We start from the raw sequence: 20,598 nt of genomic DNA on the forward strand, positions 1-20,598 counted from the left end.
GCATGCTTGGCCCAGATAAGACCATTATTCAAAGGTTTACAATCCGAGCATTTTACATGAAGCTACACATTCCAAGCGCCTTCCATCCGCGGCTCGAGGCGCCGTCTGCGAATCAAAGAGGGTTTTTACGACCGGACTTATCTAGGTGAAAGGGCACACGTATACAAAAAACCATTTGCCCAGCACGACCGAAGCGAGCATTTCTCATTTATACTAAAGCGAAGAGAAAACCCTTTATTCACTTATGAAAATAGCATATAAGCAACATTTTAAATCATAACATATTGTTGTGGATATGAGAATGTTTTTTTATTTTGTTGTTGTGGTAAAATGTTGTTGTAAAAGGTTGTTGTAAAATATCACCCCTCCTCCCTCCGTTTGTGGTTGTATAAAGGTCAAAGGGCGTTTCCGTAGTTAGTCCATAAAACATACATGCAGGACACGATATATCCTTTCTTTTGACAGTTATATCCTTATTATGTGTATTAGCGTAAGGCTGTGTCTTCCATTAATTGAAATACTCCATTGCACCAGTGAAAGAGAATAGATCCCCTTTCCTTCCCATCCCCAAAAATCTCCCTTTCCCTCCCCTCCAATAACCGCCATTGACCACGAGGCTCGAGTCAGGGAAGAAAGGCGTGTCTCCACCTCGTCAGAGGAGGGGAGGGGCGCGCCCGCCCGTCGTCGTCCGGGGCGGAGCCCGAGGGTCGTGCGACCAGCCAGGGCCGAGGTGAGCGCCCCGATGGGCGTGTCCAAAGCGCCGGGGGCGTGATCGCTGGAGGCGCTATAAAAAGGCGCGCACGGAAGTAAAAGGAGAGGTGGTTGGACAGTTGGTTGGTTGCACAGAGTTGGTTGCGCAGAGTTGGCTGCGCAGGGTTGGTTGCACCGTTGGTCAGAGTTGGTTGCACAGAGTTGGTTGCGGTGAGGAGTCGGTGGTCAGAGTGAGGGACCAAGAAAGAGTGGAGGGTTTGGACCAGACGAGTGGGACAAGGCCTGGCAAGGCAAATGGAGGCGGCAGCAGCAGCGACACCCGGCAGCCGCTTGGGGCCTGGGCGGCGGTTTGGAGCAGGGCCGAAAAGGAACGGCGGCTGCTAAACGCGCCGATCGTGCTGCATGACCCCCCCTTGGACCTCCCTCTCCCTCCAGCCATCCACATCCTGCGATTCCTGCAATTCCCCGCGTGAGTCAGTCTTTTGTTTGTTCTGTCCTGGGATAAGTTAAGCCTGTAGATAAGCTAGTATTTGCACTGTGTCACCTGCGTCTTATGTGTTGTAAATAAACTTGATTGCTCCTTTTTGCTTGTGTGTGTAAATAATAAACCCCATTACTCGTCTGTACGTCTTCTCGTTTTAATTCCTTTTCCTCTTACATTGCGTCGCTTTTGTCTTTTCCCTCATTGAGCAGCTAGGGTGCGATACGGCCAAAGTTCTGGGTGAATCGGGTGAGTTTTGTTAGGTCGCGGTTTTACACCACCGCTCGGTCTATAACATCCAAACCGCGATCTATAACAATTGGTGTCAGGAGTGGGATTCGGGGCCCGAACCAAATTTTTAAAACATCTAGAAAAAAATTTTGGTCAAAATTACGAGCTGCCGAACTTTGTTTTTTTTAAGCAAAACCCGAATTTTGAAATCGCGCCATGGCTGTTCAAGGCGACGGGATGCCGGTGGGAGAGATAGACGGGGTAGAATCGACCCAGGACTTAGGAAAAAAAATGGTGGAGGAGAGGAAAGAAGGTGTGGTTGAGGGAGTATCAGACGCACAAAATGGCGCCTCGCACATGGCCACGGCGCCCACGCCCGCGACCGTAGCAGCGCCGCCGTTGGATTTTAACCTTTTGTGGCAACAAATCGTGACAGTACCCTTTGTACTACCAACGGTGGCCCAAATGCAAGCCTTCATGGCCGAAATGAATGCAAAAATAGATAGGATGGGGGCCGATTGGGAGGAAAGGGAGCAGAGGGACAGAGACCGCAGGTTGGGCGAGCAGGTCCCACGGGTGCACGAGGAGGTAAAGCGGGTCGAAAAGCGCTGGTTGAGCGAAGCGGCGGAAAGCACGGGTACAATGACGGGGGTAGAAATCGCGACACGGGGTTTGAAAAAGCCGGCGACCGATGAGGTAGAGGGAATTTTATTAAAGCCAACGGTCGCCGAGGTGAACAAAGAAATTATGGGTATAGTTGAAATTGGAGAGACCGGGGACTTAAAGTTAAAAGAGCAACAATCGGAGGAAGGAATGGAAATTACTCAAAGTCTAAATGCACATCCTGATGCTGTACTCGCTAACCCGAATGGAAGTTTGCAGGTTCGCGTGGAGAAAAGGATCCCCCAGGTGAGTCGTGCTGTATATTGTGCGGGTAGATTTTGCAGGAGGATGTTTAGCGACAAAAGAATTTTCGCGCGCTTGGGATCGAGGAAGCACCCGGGCGTTGGTGAAGGGTCCCGTGTGAGTGGAAATGGCACGCGTGGGAGAAAAAAGTGTGCGTCGGCGAGTGGGTGTGTTATAAAGTGTGGGAGTGAAACCGAGTGCGAGCGAGAATGCACGTCGGTGTGTACGGGGTGTGACACAGGGAGTGAGAGCAATACGGAGTGCACGCCCATGGTGAGTGTTACGGAGGACGTAACGGAGGAGAGGTGTGGACCGAAGTGTGCGCAAGAGGTGTGGTGTGTAACAGAGAGAGCGTTGGTGGAATGTACGGACGGCGTTGGAACGCCAGGTTTTGTGAGGGTGAAAGGGGTAGCGTATGCTTGTAAGCATGCAAGTGAAGCGTCGATGGTAACCGGTTTAGTGGTTAGAGCGACGGATAGCCGATGCGAGCACTCGGTGCGAGGGGTGCTTGGTTGGGTGCGAGGCCCGGCGTCGATCGAAGCTGCGTCGTTTCTCTTCGAAGCGTCGTTGCCGATTCGGGCTTGGCCCCGCCCCGCACGGTCGAGTCCGGGCTTTGTCGGGCGAGGCGACCGGTCCGGTTCGAGGGCGAGTGGGAGGAAGCGGAACGGTGCCCCCTCGTGGGGACGGGGTTCCGACCGGGGGAGATGGAGCCATCGGGCCCGGGACCGCAAGGTGCCGCGCCGAGATGGTGCGTGGAATCTCGGTCCAACCAAACCACCTCCCTTGAACCGAAAGCCGGACGGATTCAACCTGCAGGCAACCAAACCACCCGAATTCATTGCTCGGCTTTGCGAAGCCGAGTTTAATGATGTCATGGCGCACGGAGAGGATGTAATAAGTAGACGGATGATGATGGTAGTGATTTGATACGAAATTAATAATAGTGGGTAGAATTGGCAGTAAATGGAAAATTTTTGAATTGGTTGGAATTTGGTGTGCCAAATTGATAGAGAGACCCCCGATGTGGTGGGATGGCAAATCCACCATCCCTCACAGGGGGGGCAAAGGAGCAATAGCTTATGGGGTTGATGGCAGTGGAAACTAGCCCGGGTGGGTTAGGTTATTAGTAGGGATCTAGAAGAGATTGACATTAGGTAACGTTAAGTTTAGTTAGTGACTGATACCTGTAGTGGGGACGCAGGTAGATTAGTGTGGATGATAATGACGTGGGAGCGCAATAGTTTAAAGGGACGACTGGGAAGCGCAAGTTTCAGAGGGGAGTAGTCAGCTGAGATGATGCCGTGTGTGTGAGGATTGAACAGGTGTGATTGCACAGGTGTGCAACTGAACAGGTGTGTGGAGCAGTGTATGAGGAAGTAGTGGTGATTGCGTGTTGTGTTGACCAAATGGTCCAGGAAGAGGAGGAGGGTGCAGGTGGCACCAGGTAGGATTGCACAGGTGTGCAACGACAGGTGAATGAAAGACAGGTGTGTGGAATAAATGGTAGTGTGGAATATCTGGAGTATTGGAATGGATGGTCGTGGAGTGAGAATGGTGGAAATTGTGGAGTGGAGTGGATGGTGCGAAGGTGTGAATGGGGGAAGAGTGGACCCCCATCACGGATACCCGGGGCGGGTAGTGTAAGTGTTAGGTAGAGGGTACAGGTAAATTGTGGTTGGATATTGGCATCTGTGGTGCGGGTGACAGAATGGTATGTGGATGGGTGCGTTGGTGTTGTGGAAATGGCTGGGCGTGTAGCCTGTTAGTGTGTGTAGTTGGTTGGGCGCTCCACCACTGTGTGGATGTCGGCCAGGTGAGGCCGCAGGTGGGCTCTGGGAGCCGGTAGTAGTTGTTGTGGATGGGGCCCGAGGATCCGGAGGACGGACCCGGGTAGCCCAGTGCCAGAGGGCACCGAGTGGGGTGACAGAGCCAGGAGGGGCCTGCCCCAGTTAGATAGGTTAGGGTGAGGAGCTAGGTAAGCTCGGGTGGCAACTGCAGTGGTGGAGGTGTGCAGGTGGGTAGACCCACTGGGAGAGGTACACGCCACAGCCCAGAAATTGTGCGAGGGCACCGGGAGATGAATCGGGGGAGTGAGACCCCAAATTGAAAAGCACCACAGTTTGGCCAATGGGAATTGGTTTTTAGAACCCATAGTGTAAGAGGGCCAATGGTTTGGCCGGAGAAAGACCCCGGGTAGTGTAAAGTTGCTGAAATCATTTAGAGGATAGTTAGGATGAAGGATCTCCTCGCACCATCTGCATCCACTCACCTGAGGTGACAGGTACTCCACACCATGCCATGTTTAATTATTTTTACTGTGCAAATGTTTGGAATGTGAGACGCATCATGACGTGGGTGTGACATTGTGCGTAATTCCATCTCTTCCTCCTTATGAGGATTGATGATGAATTGATGATGGCAAATTTTTGAAGTAGAGGGATTGTGGTGACGAATTTGGTATAGGGGAAATATGGGGAAGACGTGACAGTAGTGACGAATTGGTAATGTGTAGATTTTGTACATATGGGGTAAGGGCAAGGGTAGGCTAGGTGACAGGGGGGTGACGTACGGTAGGGACGAGCTTTCTCACTTCGCCCTCCGTACGCATTTTGCCTTGCATTGCCTTATTGACGTGTACCCTTGTGACCTTACCCCTCGCTCAATTGTCTTTCTTTTGTCTCCCACATGACCTGTGCGCCGTTGGGCGCCGAGGGGAGCGTGCGTGGGTCGGCCATTGTGCGCCCGAAATTCCCAGAACCAGCTGTCTGCATCGATGCACCACATTATGGACCACATGCCTGTGGCCGAGCACCACTTATGGACCCCATGGGTTGGGGCATGGCCCCTCTGCTGGAACCGGCCAAGAGGGCCCGAAATCTTGCTGGCGGACCTTGGCCACAGGGCACCGATGCCCCACAGGTGAACCACACATAGTCGGCCCTGTGGGCCATAAATAAAATAAATAAGAAGGACACATTGGGCACACTTTATTGCAAATAGGCCGCCAGTAAGCAAAGCAAAAGAGAATGACAACATCTGGAAGACAAATAATAATAACCAGCAGAGGGAGCCGAAGAGCAAGAGACACCTGCAGGGTTAGGGGTTGTTTGGTTATTTTTATTCATGAACAGTGATGACTGTGCACCGATTGGTGCTTGAGGGTGCTTTGGTGCGTTTTTGGGTGCTTTAATGGTGCATTGATGCAGAACAGACTGTCTCCCCCCCAAGAAAGAACAATTACAGGTCCTGGGTTAGTTTTGTAAATAAAAATAGCGTCAGTGTAAATAATGCTTCCCACCGTCAGTGTATAGTTTGAAGACCATTCCGCAATTCGGTTAACTGTGGGCGTAAGTCTGTTAGGCAGGGTGCAATGGAGCAGCGGGACACATTTATTTATGTTTTAAAACTGTCGCACTCAGGGTCAGGTTAAAAGTAGAGGGAACTACACCTACGTGCCACACTAAGGTAAAAGTAATAGGCCCGGGACGTGCCTAAGGGGAGGAGGGTGCAGTGTTGTGGATATGAGAATGTTTTTTTATTTTGTTGTTGTGGTAAAATGTTGTTGTAAAAGGTTGTTGTAAAATATCACCCCTCCTCCCTCCGTTTGTGGTTGTATAAAGGTCAAAGGGCGTTTCCGTAGTTAGTCCATAAAACATACATGCAGGACACGATATATCCTTTCTTTTGACAGTTATATCCTTATTATGTGTATTAGCGTAAGGCTGTGTCTTCCATTAATTGAAATACTCCATTGCACCAGTGAAAGAGAATAGACCCCCTTTCCTTCCCATCCCCAAAAATCTCCCTTTCCCTCCCCTCCAATAACCGCCATTGACCACGAGGCTCGAGTCAGGGAAGAAAGGCGTGTCTCCACCTCGTCAGAGGAGGGGAGGGGCGCGCCCGCCCGTCGTCGTCCGGGGCGGAGCCCGAGGGTCGTGCGACCAGCCAGGGCCGAGGTGAGCGCCCCGATGGGCGTGTCCAAAGCGCCGGGGGCGTGATCGCTGGAGGCGCTATAAAAAGGCGCGCACGGAAGTAAAAGGAGAGGTGGTTGGACAGTTGGTTGGTTGCACAGAGTTGGTTGCGCAGAGTTGGCTGCGCAGGGTTGGTTGCACCGTTGGTCAGAGTTGGTTGCACAGAGTTGGTTGCGGTGAGGAGTCGGTGGTCAGAGTGAGGGACCAAGAAAGAGTGGAGGGTTTGGACCAGACGAGTGGGACAAGGCCTGGCAAGGCAAATGGAGGCGGCAGCAGCAGCGACACCCGGCAGCCGCTTGGGGCCTGGGCGGCGGTTTGGAGCAGGGCCGAAAAGGAACGGCGGCTGCTAAACGCGCCGATCGTGCTGCATGACCCCCCCTTGGACCTCCCTCTCCCTCCAGCCATCCACATCCTGCGATTCCTGCAATTCCCCGCGTGAGTCAGTCTTTTGTTTGTTCTGTCCTGGGATAAGTTAAGCCTGTAGATAAGCTAGTATTTGCACTGTGTCACCTGCGTCTTATGTGTTGTAAATAAACTTGATTGCTCCTTTTTGCTTGTGTGTGTAAATAATAAACCCCATTACTCGTCTGTACGTCTTCTCGTTTTAATTCCTTTTCCTCTTACATTGCGTCGCTTTTGTCTTTTCCCTCATTGAGCAGCTAGGGTGCGATACGGCCAAAGTTCTGGGTGAATCGGGTGAGTTTTGTTAGGTCGCGGTTTTACACCACCGCTCGGTCTATAACATCCAAACCGCGATCTATAACAATATTATTCAAGACGTCTTATACAGAATTCTTAGCAATAACGAATCTACGACTTGACATTCCTTCCTCTTGTCTCGTCGAGACAAAGTATCTTAAGAGACAACGTGCCACATCGGGCTTTATTGAAAAATAATTGTGTAATGCGGGGTATCTCCCAAGGGCATATCGTGCGCCCAAAGCGCCTCGCCCGTGCATTTGGCGAACGTGTCGTGTGGTGCGTGCTTGGAGCCTGAGGGCTCAGAACATGAAAGTCCATTAACGTTTCGGATCCACAACGAAGGCGTCTGGTCCAGATGAGGTTCTGCTCCGCCAGGGGGCCCATCACCTCCCCTGCGGAACTTGCTCCCCCCACCCTTTGCAGATTCAGTCCTTGCAGATCTTCGAAGTTAATCAACGATCATGCCCATGAGGTCCCTCACGTGCTGCTGTTCTGGGGAATACATAATATTGTCAGTATCTTGTGTCTCAATTTCCTGGTCAGGGTACAGAGCGTAAAAATCCGATTCACTTGAAGCATTTGAACTTAATACATATGAAGCAAAGAGAGGAACTTCCTTTATGTCAAAGTCTCCCATGGGCGCCTGGTCGGCTTGCGGGTCTAGGATATCCACGTCGGGTCCCTCGACCGCCAGGCCCAGCGTCGCAATCAGATCCATAGTTGGGTCGGAAGGGGGTGTACAGCTGTCAGCTTGTAATACATAAGCAGCGTTAGCCAGTACACGCAAGGGGTTTATAGCACAAGTATCACAGTCATCACAGACACCGTTACAGGCAGCAGCCAGTTCCCACATGGGATCCACACAAGTATCACAGTCGTCACAAAATTCAATGCAATTTTCTGGAGCGCTGGTCGCAACTGCCTTGTTGAAGGGCTCATTCAGGTCGACGGCCTCTGTGGTCAGAACCATAGTCGTTGTCGGCGGCTTCTTCACTTTCCATCCTGTAAAATACTTTCTCATACAGAGGAGGACTAGAGATTTCATTAGTGCCCCCCAAATTACTACCCCAAGTATCACAGCCAGTGCGGTCAATAACCACTTCACTATGGTGCCCGTCCATCCCCGGAACCAGTCAGTGAGCCAGCTAAATTTATAAGAATTCTCGCGCGCGATCCGATCGATCGTCAGGGCGTGGCTAGTTTCCCTTAGTCTCACTATTGCGGCTGACACTCCTTCAGATGGATCGGGTATGTAAGTGCAACATTTTCCCTCTATTATTCCGCATACCCCTCCTTTCTCTGCCAAGACCATGTCCAAAGCCACCCGATTCTGCATCACCATTGTACGCATGTGAATCACCGTATCCAATAGTATGTCATGAGCCATAGCGGTGTCGTTTGCCACCTTTTCTAGGGCCAAAGCCAATTTATCTATCCGGAAACTATCCATGACTGTGCCCGCTCCTGGGAAGAAGAAACCAAACACCTTTTCCCATAGGCTCCCGTGTAGTTTAGTGGTTCCATCTTCGTTCATGACTGACCTCTTATAACGCCTGTCCAAGGACTTTGGGTCTAGCTCATCCAGTATCTCAACGTCGGGAAGGACTGAACCCAGATAACATGTGCCCCCCCAATTATTTGGTAAATAGGGATAAGCCTTGTCGCCGCATATAAACATTGTCCCATGGGGTGGGACCAGGTGGGTGGATAAGCACCGGAGTCCCTTTACCACCCCATTAATCCTACTAACCCCCCTAGAGAATGTTATAGCCGTTATGTTGTGGTTGTGTTTATCTTGCAGTACTATTCGTAATGTAATCCCCGAGCTCCCTTGTCCCAGCTTCCCGGGGAGAGTGTAGGCGCATTCTGATTCTCCCATACGCAAGTGGCCGGAACCCTGGAGGCAGACCCTCCCTTTCTGTGGTTTGACCCAGACGGGGGCAGGCCTCTCGGCCACATGGGCAATCATTGACGGGCGATAATTAAATTGTCGATTGCAACTCTTGCCGTTGTCAACCCCTTCTCTTTCCAGCGTGGTGACTAAACATGGGGAATCGATAGGTTGTGAGCAGAGGTCATTGAGGGACAGAGGTAGCACTATCATGTGTATTCCTGTGGTGCCTGCTTGGGGAAAGTGCATGCACGACCAGCAGTGTGTCCTATTTTGAATTGTTGCCACCTCCCTGGCCACTTTCCAATATGTGTTTTCCCCCCTCTTTGGGGCCTTATCCTGGGGGTGTGGCGTGAGTATGTATTCGATGCATGGTGTGTGTTTAGTTTCGCCACTGGCCGCTCCTGGGGTCCAGACGCTGCACCGGACCTGCATAGTCATGCCTTTCTCTAGGCGCGTGCGTGTTTGTAGCTTAAAATCAGGGGTTCCCCATTTGTATCCTGGTTGGGCCAAGGTCTCAATGCTAGCTTGCCCGTTTTCCCGGAACTCTCGTTGCTTTTGTAGTACAATGCCAACGCGTCCAGGCCCTGCCGACAGTGCTAGCCATTTTACGCTTACCCAATTTGTGTGCAGGGCTTTCTGTTCGAAACATGGTAGTGATACTCTTTGTCCCCATGTTACGGTGAGGTGTCGGGTTTCGTTTTCGCATCTATTGGAATCGGAGTTTCCCCTAGCTGCTGTCGCTATCAATAGTATTGTACCTATGATTATGCCCATCCTTACTGTGGTTGCTGTGGTGTAGTGTCTGGTGCTTGTATGGCCAACTTACAGTGCGTGGCGTGGATCCACGAGGTCTTGCCCTCGCAAAAGACTGCCGTTGGTGTAGTCAGCAACACCTGGACTGGTCCCTTCCACCTTGGTTCCAAGGCGTTCTTGCAGGTGAAGTGCTCCACGAACACCTGGTCTTTTCCCTCTGGTGGAACACCTGGTCCACAAGCCTCCTGGGAACACCTGGTCTCCAGGTCTCCAATTCATAGATTCAATTCATTCAATTCATAGTTTCATAGAACACCTTTTCTCCAATTTCCTAATCCACTTTTTTCCAAGTGGATCCAATTTTATCCAATATTCAATTTTTAAATTCAATCCCATTTAATCCAGTCCAATTCAAATTAAATTCAATCCTTCTCTCAGCATCCCATTACCTGTTTCCAACATCAATAAAAATAAAATTATAAAAATAATAAAAATCAATCATCTCAAATCTCAAATCAAATCAAAAAATCAATCAAAATCATAAAAATCAATAAAATAATAAAAATAAACGAAAATTACTTCAGCTAGAGTTTCAACTAGAATTAACACAAACAAACCACCATTAACCTCCATTAACACAAACAAACCACCATTAACCTCCATTAACACAAACAAACCACCATTAACCTCCATGAACCTCCCCCTATTATTTATTTATTTTCACGAATAAACAAATAATAGAAATAACCTGGTCTACTTCCAATTTCAATTCTGGTCAGTTCTGGTGTCTGGTCACACACAATGTTTTTCTCACCCACTGTGATTCGCTCAAAATAGATTCTCACTGTTATGTCTGAAATTCGTCTCATGAAAACCCATTCAAGAGTCCGGTGTAACAGACAGACAAACACATAGACACGCCGAAGACCCCAGGGTACCCATCAAACTAGCTTGTCCCCAGATCCACAATACAGCGAAACATGTAACTTTACTAAAATAATCACTTACTCATAACTAATACTCATAATAACTCATAATTACTTATGTAATTACTCATGCCAATACTTACTCAAAATAATGTAATATCCCAATCTTCACCCCCTATGCAAATCGAAGCACCCCGGACAATCCACAACCAATATCAACCACTGTAGCCGCCTTCCCGACTCCAGGCAGCCACACACAGCCACATACATCTCCACCCACGTCACACAAGACAACAGCCAACGAGTGTGTCCACCACACAGAAACCTTTGGCAATGCAACAACCGAACTCCCAGACAACCAACAACAAAACCCAATCCATCTCCATGGCTCATCAAGCAGTTCCAACTTAATCCAGCTTCACATACCGATTTCCCCAAAAACTCGTGAAACTTCACCCCCATTCTGGAAAAACCCTGGACTCAACCCTGACACCCTAAATAACTTCAGACCCATCTCCAACCTACCCTTTCTGTCAAAAGTTTTGGAACGTGCTGTGGCCACTCAACTCAAACATCACCACTCTGCCAATAACCTGTATGAAACATCCCAATCCGGATTCTGCTCCAGCCACAGTACTGAAACTGCTCTCCTCAAAATCACCAACGACCTTTCCTCTCCTCTGACGCCGGCAACCTCAACATTTTCATCCTCCTCACCTCAACGCCGCCTTTGACATCATCAATCACACCATCCTCCTCACCCTGCTTAGACCAGCTTGTGCCTATTAAACCCAAATCAGTTCACTCCCAAGCCCACAAGGACCACCTACAGCACTACAAAGATGCCCTCTACTCCGCCTACTACTCTCAAATTATCCACTCTGGCTCCGGAATCCCAAAAGCACTCTTCTCTACAATAAACAAACTAAATAAACAAATAAATAAACAAACTTTACAACGTGAACAAACTCCTCAGCGCCCTGGATACCACCACCTGTCATTCAGAGTAGACAACAGCATCTCCTTCCTTCCATTCATCCAAAGCAAAATTGACAGCATCCACAACAGCTTAATCACCACAATTCGCTCTATCCTGACAAACTGCATCACTGAAATAAAATTCTGGCTTCAAATCAACTTCCTCGAACTTAACTATGATAAATCTAAATTAATCTTCGTTTGCCCAAAACCACTCACCAAATCCACCCATAACTTTGCCCCCAACATCGATGGTTTCTCAGTATCCACCTTCCCTCGCATCCGGAATCTTGGCATCCTCATTGACCAAAACCCTCTCCTTTGAAAAATACACTAAACAGATCATAAAGACAGCCTTCTTTCACCTTAAAACATCGCCCGTCTCTGTCCATCCCTTTCCTTTCTGGTTCATGTTTCTGGTTTCGCAGAACTCTTATGATTATTTATATGAGTGGTGGACTATTCCATGGCGAAGCATTTTTCATGTTTCTTCATGTTTCATGTTTCATGTTTCACGTTTCATGTTTTTCATGTTTCATTTTCATGTTTCATGTTTCATGTTTTCAGGTTCATGTTTCTGGTTTCGCAGAACTCTTATGATTATTTATATGAGTGGTGGACTATTCCATGGCGAAGCATTTTTCAGTTTATTGAAAGTTGGATTTTGTAAAATAATGGTTTAATATAACCACAGTAGAAAATAATATACAGATTTGGGACATTTTGTAAACTTTCGAATAATGAGAAGATTCATAAAATTCATTTTATTTTTTTCAATAAAAATAACCTAGTTTTATCATCACATTTACAATTTTCATATTTCCACTCTCACCAGTGAATACAAATGGCACCGGTATGTAGATGTCACACGTTATCAAAATGTATGGTGTTGGGATATATATCATCCACTGGATCGTAATTTCAACCATGCTTCTCCACTTGCAACCCAAATATTTTCCATGAAATAAATAAAATGAATTTTATGAATCTTCTCATTATTCGAAAGTTTACAAAATGTCCCAAATCTGTATATTATTTTCTACTGTGGTTATATTAAACCATTATTTTACAAAATCCAACTTTCAATAAACTGAAAAATGCTTCGCCATGGAATAGTCCACCACTCATATAAATAATCATAAGAGTTCTGCGAAACATCTCCATCTTTAAAACTTAGCCAACCATTTTTAAACCACATGTTTTCCCCCCAAAAAACAAGTCACATTCTTTGTATATTGCCAACATTGTTCATTGTTTAAGTATCATCCAGAACTAAATTTTTATAAACCATCAACTTGTAGATGCATTTATTTATATCCCATTAACCCAAGAACTCTCAATTGCTTGGTTATATTTTAGTAATGTCATTAAATTAAATTAAAATTAAATCAAACAATTCAAAACCAGATCGGATCAGCGATCAGAAATCACTTTCCAATCAACACATTCCAAACAACAATTCATTCAAAGCCACAATTATTTCAACACCAATGTACCAGATAAATCATACCAGATAAATCAACTCAGGGAAAATGCAATTTACCATGCACACAACACGATTTTATGCCCTTTAGCAGTTCACTGACACCAAGTCCAGCTCGATATCAGCAACCAAGCTTAAAAACACAACTCTCACCTTACTGTGACAAATAAGCAACCAACCTACTTCACACTAAAACAAATAACTTTTCATCACCCCTTTCTTCTCCACCGCCTCTTACACTTAAACAGATCACAATTACTCACTCATACACTGTTGCACATCATGAAATCCCAGTAGGTTGTTCTTCAATCCCAACCATCATGTGATTGTCGACGTCTCCATTTATTTCGTTCCTCATGGGGTTGGTGTTTTATGGCCTTTACCTCCTACCCAATCACACTGCACATCATTCCCCGTCCTTGATGGATAATTTTACATCCAGATGGGCACAGCATCCCATTTTTTATTTTTTTTTTCATCCAAAACCTCCCCAAAACCCCTGAAACAAGCCCCTGGACTCCTTGCAGGCTGGACCAAAACCCCTGGACGAGGTTGCATCCCAGTACTGACTCTGCTGCCTTCTTGCAAACCACTTCAACTCCATGAATTTTACATGTTTCGTGAACAGAACAAAGCACTCTGTAATCATCAGATTGAAACTGCCCCAAACCCGTCCATATAAACTCCATTGTTGTCCTGTCCATCTCTCTGTGTTACATCTACCTTTCCCTGATTCATTGACCTTATATCCCATCCCAGGTCCAAATTTTGTGACTATTTGAGAAGCCCAGAGTTCGATTTTCAGTTCTGGCAACCTCAGCGACTGAATTTCCTTGTGGGTTTAATTCATTCCCACGAGTACCTGGGCCCAGTACTTGCCTTCATGGAACAATGACGCCTGAGCACTCAATTAGCCCTCCCAGTACCAAAGACTTACAATCAGACCGACAGACAGACAAATAACAGAGGCATGTCGCCAGCCCCAGCACAGGACATCACCTTTCCGGGCAGGCACAATATAATCCACAGTATCGAAATGCCAACTTCTATCCGGAGCCTCGCAAAGCCAAAAATCGGGCATGTTCACTGCATTTCACTGCATTTCAACCTCCAACCACACGGGGTGTTCCACCCTGCGCCTGCTCCACCATGCAACCCGATCTGTACTTGGTGCGCCCGGCGCCCCCTATAATCAGCGAGTTATAATAACCACAATATACCTACTTGATGTACCAATGATGTACCAATATACCGCACCCACCTCTTGATACCACAACTTAATCCATGTTACTTGCATCTCTTCATCCTCCCAAATATCCTCCATTTACCATGACTATCCCCATTGCTCGATCACGCACGTCACTGTGCTCGGCCCGGTTAAATTAAATTCAAGCGTACTGTACCTGACGCTTCCGGTCGGCACCGGAAGTCTGTTTATTTCTTGAGACCCCTGAATCGGGACATCTGAGACGTCAATGACAACCACAACAACAAACAGAACTCGATATTCTCTGTTCACTAATTACGTACATGATTTCAGTTTTACCCACAATATAATGTCCCGATATTCTCTGTTCACTAATTACGTACGTGATTTCAGTTTTAACCCACAATATAATGTCCCGATATTCTCTCCAGATTTAAGTCCTATATATCCTGCCGTTAAAGCAACCTCCAGTAGACTGACAGCCTGTCGTTCTTCCAAGGTTAGTGAATTATCTCCGACCTCTTTCCCTTACAAATCTCGAACAAAGGTCAAATGAACTTTAAAAGGTCAAACTTCAAACGGAGAAAGGTGGTACCAGTTTTCATTCCACAACTAATACAAGTCCGGCGACATTCCCGTCCTTGCAAGAACTCCACATCCGGACAGACACACGACCACTATCGTGGCTCCACATCGCAAAATGCTAGCTTCTACGAATCCAACAACCGTATAACTCCACAGACAGACAAACACAACCACATCCTCCTCGCGCCCACACCTTGGCACAAGCCACACCACATACCGACAGTTGAAACCTCGACCGTCCTCCTTCCTCGGATAAGCGTTCTGTTGAAAACGTGACATTTCTGCCTACCTCAATCAGAGATCTCTCTGAATTTCATCATTCGCACTGTACCTCACTTACTGTATGAACAAGACTTCCTGTTGGCACCGGAAATTAATTACTCTGTCTTGAAATCCTTCATTCGACTATGATAATCACCTCAGTTTATATACTTCGCGTACTATCCCGCTTGTTTAGTATTCCCCTTATATAAATCCATCTTGAATAACGTATTCCTCCTGTGACATTGCATGGCATGTATGTCGCAGGCGCCCACTATTCTGACATGGCTCATGACTCATGTCTGATTCTGACATGAACGTCTGACATGAACGTCCGACATCCAGCAAAGTCGAAATGACCCACAATGCATTTGGGCACACATCCTCCGAGCAACCTCATACAGCACACCCGTGACTCGCGGCTCGCTCGGCTCCTGCCCGAACGCACAATAACTCTACCCAAACTTCCACGGAGCCGCACGGCAGAAACACAGGTTTGTACCACACTTTAATTAAACGAACATCGCCAGGATTCTCGGATAGACGTTAATTTCACAACACACACGACAAAAATCCGATTTAAATTCAGAGATCGCCGATCGACCTGGCACAACCATCTCAACGCGGCGACGCCACGCCGCCCCCCGTCCTGGCGCGCACCCTCGTGCCTCCACACGAATCCCAACACTAGACTGCACGCCGCTCTATTCGCGTTCACGGCGGGGTTTACCTCACGTTGGGACATGCAGTCGGCTGTCATAACATTGAGCTGTCATAACAAATCTACGACCTGACATGTAGTGAGCTGTCAGAACATTGAGCTGTCAGAACTCATCCCTAGCTCGTAAACATCGCAAAAAAACAGGATCTCTGACGCTTGACCTCTCTGACCCAAAATGCACTACATGACATCATCATCCTAAAGGTGAGCTGCCTCAGGGATATATCCCACACATACAATCCACAATATCTGCCATTGAATGAACTCTTTGATTCAAGTCAAACACACATTTCGATTCAATTCTGAATTTTTAGTTCCACAAATTTCTGCCCGACTGCCGCTCGAAAGGCAAAGGCAGCCCATCTTGTAACCATCTCCAAGAAACCACTTCTTATCAACGTTCCTCCGAGTGCTTTCCTGACCCGATCTACATCAAATCGCTCCCAAACACTCCCAAACAACTGAAAATCCGGACTCAGTCAAGGACCTCACCTGGTCCCTCGGATAGACGCTAGAATCGACATTCCCGGCCTGAATTTCCCGCACATCAAGCAGACCACTTACAATGCTTCACACCGAAACCCTCTGCTTTGCATATGTCATACAGACAAATACATTGGCCAGATACACACGTCAATTAATAAACCTATATACATTCATTCCTCATTCATATACCAGTGAGTCTCCCAGACTTCGCGCGAAAATCAGATCGACTCAAATCATGCCTTTCTCCAGCCACTCCCATGTACAATCTTTGCTCATTCATGTTACGTCTCTCATTCAAGGAAAAGGATTTTCTCTTGGGACGGGTTGGACGGGGTGGGTTGAGGTGAAAAAGGGAAGGCAGGGTGGGGGGTGTTGGGGTGTTGCCTAGAGCCCCGGGACTGAGCTCAGGTCTTGGGGGGGTGGGGGGTGTTGCCTAGAGCCCCGGGACTGAGCTCAGGTCTTGGGGGGGTGGGGGGTCTTGGTCTGGCATCTGGTCCAGCGGCATCAACCGCTGATTTACTTGCTTAACTGCTTACTTAATTGTCCTCTGTCCTTGTAGCTTCAATAACCATAGCTGCAATGCTTAAAATTTCAATATTTCAACAACCACTTCTGTCTTTCCTACCTGTGGTCACCTGGTCTTGGTTTGTTTCCATCTGGACCTACAGCTTAGTCTCGAGCTTCCTGGCTTGACCTCGTAGTTGTCACTACCTTCTTGTCAAGCTTACCTGGTACCTGCGCATTTCCCTTTTCCTGGCCATGTCCCTTTGGCCCTCTAAGTTAGCCACAGCCCCCTTTCCCTGCATGCAATGGCATACCCCATCTTGTCTCTGGGCTGTTCCTTCCTGGAAAGTTCTCGGCCACTTGGCTTCAACCTATATGGCTGTCCGACCTCACTTTCCCCTCCTGGTTGCTAACTGTAACGTTAAGCTTACTGTTAAATCCTTACTGATATCCTGCGCAAAATCTATCCTTAGCTTTACCCTTAATGTTTATCTTGGCTTTAACAAAGACACGTCATTCTGTTTACCTTTTCTGTCCGGAGTGCAGGCAATACAGGTGACAGGGGAGACGAACTGTGCCTGTTCGAGGAGGGGGGTACGAATTTGGATTGCCCTCTGATAAAAAAAACAATGCTCACCTTAAACGAATCAGCGTACCGGCGTCCCGCCTCAGGCAGCCCCCCTCGGATCGTTCAGGATTCGCCTCGACTGTCACTGTCTTGCTGCACCCCACTCCTGGTACCAATGATGTCAAGAAACAACTCTTGGCTCTTAAAAGAAGTTCCACCAACAGCCTGAGAATGACGATCTTTATTAATACCAACTTATACAGATCCGGAGGAAGCGAACATCGACAGCACGACTCGCCCTTGTGCCACGTTCAGCCCTTCCTAAAAATGCAAAGATTCACAGTTCACTTAAATAGGAACACGATTATCAGAAAATCTCCGAGAGAACAAAGGAACTGGCGAGAGTTCCTCCCACCGTTATCCCTAGCCCCCACCGTTATCCGCTCTGTCATTCGGGGGAGTGCAGCACGCACCTTATCATTCGGACCAGATGTAGTTTCAAAGCTCCGAGGTGACAGAAAATGTAACTCACAGAGAGAAGAGTGCATGCTTGGCCCAGATAAGACCATTATTCAAAGGTTTACAATCCGAGCATTTTACATGAAGCTACACATTCCAAGCGCCTTCCATCCGCGGCTCGAGGCGCCGTCTGCGAATCAAAGAGGGTTTTTACGACCGGACTTATCTAGGTGAAAGGGCACACGTATACAAAAAACCATTTGCCCAGCACGACCGAAGCGAGCATTTCTCATTTATACTAAAGCGAAGAGAAAACCCTTTATTCACTTATGAAAATAGCATATAAGCAACATTTTAAAATCATAACATATTATTCAAGACGTCTTATACAGAATTCTTAGCAATAACGAATCTACGACTTGACACATGTCGGTTGTCAGGTGTCAGAGGGTGAAAGTACCCGGATGTACTTTCATACCTGGTGTGCTCGTGAGGTACATGTACACATCCGCGAACTGAACATCCAGCCAGGCCGTCGGGTCGTTGATCCACGCACTTGCCGGTAACCGGTATGGACAAATTGCAAGGCCAATTGCCGATAATTTGGTCTCGTATCTCTCTTTAGCTTCGCTTGGAAGATTGTCAAAATAGTTGTAAGACATGCTGATATAAGTGGCCAGTAGTATGTGACGAAAGTCGTAAGTTAAACCGTTGCAGCAACACAAAATCTAGCACTTTCCTGCGCAAGTCTGCAAACACAAAGCACACACACTGCAAGCGTGCGGCGTGATTGTTTTCATCGCTCTTGGGCACGTGACGCCGTTACGAAGTGGAAGTGATGTCACTCCGCCCCCACCCACAGTGTGTATGTTTCAACGAAGCTGATTGGTCCAAATGTTTTTTGATCATTTTGGTATTGTGGACTTTCTTCCAAAGATCTTCTTTTCCTGAACCAATTTATAGGAAACTTCAGATACATTGTCAGTGGACCAGTATGCTTCATGTTTGCAAAGGAAAAAGTATCCTTATCAAATAAAATGGCCCGAAGGAGCAAATCAAGATGGCGTCCAAAGTGCCCATGAATGCAGAGGATGATTGGACATCGGAAAGTTGATGGATTTTGATGGAGAAACTTATATCGGTTATAGGTTATTTGAGCATTTGTGATTATATCACGTGAATCCTTCCTTAGCAGCCAATATGGCGTCCATAGCAACTCGTACATTAATACTAGATGCATTTTAGACATGGACAGCTTTTTTAGGTTTGTAGTTTTGTAAGTTTAAAAAACACTGCAGCTCGGGTATATCACGGTTTCTTCTTACAATTCTAGTTGTTATTGCTTGGAAGTTTGACAGTTGATAGCAACTCGTATAATTGTGGAAAAGCTTGAACTTATCTTACCTGAGCCTTTTCTATATTACATTTGTCATCGGAAAGTTTTGTTGCAATCGAAAACTCGTAAGATTATGTTTTATTTTTTTCTTGTCGAGGAGTAATAGACATGGACAAATACGTTGAAATACAACATTTTGACTGAGTGCGGATTAATGGCGTGTGAATTACCAGGATTCTGGCTCCTTTAGACTGTCATACATCTGTGCGCAATCTCATATTAGGCCCATGAGGTGTTTGCAGTTTTTAAGCTAGAACGACACTCGGTAGAGAGCACACCTCCGCCTGGTGAACAGTTTACGTTTTGTATCCCATTGATAGGCTGGATCTGGATTGGAACCTGAACCAAAATCTAATCACCTTGTTCTTGTCACCGAACCAACTCATCCACCAAGTTTATTCATAACTTGTCCATACCTTTTTTTAATATCATGTTATATGTCGATCTCTCAATGGTGAAGAATCACTTAAAATTAAATAATTATTGTGGCCAAATCCATGTTCAGATCTTCACCAAAATCTAAACGATTAGTCCTTTTCATATACACAATCTCTCCACCAAGTCCAAAACCGTCCACAACTTTTTGAGATATCTTGTTCACAAACGGACAGACAAACAGACAGACAGGGGTGAAAGCATAAATTGTATGTACAATTTATGGGGTGAAAACATAAATTGTATGTACAATTTATGGGGTGAAAACATAAATTGCCAGCTGTATGTACATGCTACATGAATGGGTTACCTCCATCCACCACCACCAAAGGTGGATAGAGGTAACCAGTGACCTTTAAAGGATTGGCATTCACATTCCTGGTCTCTTAGCATCTGCTACCCTACTGAGCGCAGTGAGGTATAGCAATAAAGAGTTTGGAGCACATGAAGAGACACTTTACTTCATTCAACTTGATGATGATTATCCCCTTCGAAGCGACCATTTTGTGAGGGAATGAAACTCAGCATTCCTGCAGGTGTGAAAAACATTGCTTGGAGGCCTTCAGAATGCAGTACCGATGTACTCATTTATCGTGAAGATTTGATTGTCAATAGACAGGTATTTATTGGATTTTGTCATGCTATTTACGAGATTCGGAGTAGCGAGGTAGCTGTTTTTCAGCTACCTCAGGGAGTGACGTCCCTGCCTTATGCGAGTTCCAGGCTCAGCTGGTTCCTGCTGACAGTACCTGGTATGGACCCCTTGTCCAGGGTAAAGGATCCAGTCCCCACTGCCTTGTGGCGAAGCCTCTTTAGGCTAAGGTTGAGAAGGCCACTCAGATATCAAACCGCACCTGTAGATCAGCCTGGGCAGCGCTACATCGTGGATAAATGTGCCCATGAAAGTCAGTGGTGGCACCAATTTAGGCCTCACTGCGCA

The 20,598-nt window shown here is 47.0% G+C and overlaps 1 protein-coding gene across 1 annotated transcript in view; it reads left to right on the forward strand.

Annotated features, from left to right (window-relative positions):
* The window catches only part of LOC137429981 (inactive dipeptidyl peptidase 10), a 380,373-nt gene that overhangs the window by 297,819 nt on the left and 61,956 nt on the right, over positions 1-20,598 (forward strand). The window lies entirely within an intron of this gene.

Source organism: Myxine glutinosa, chromosome 6 (genome assembly GCF_964187855.1).
Source record: "Myxine glutinosa chromosome 6, kmMyxGlut1.1, whole genome shotgun sequence".
NCBI lineage: Eukaryota > Metazoa > Chordata > Myxini > Myxiniformes > Myxinidae > Myxine > Myxine glutinosa.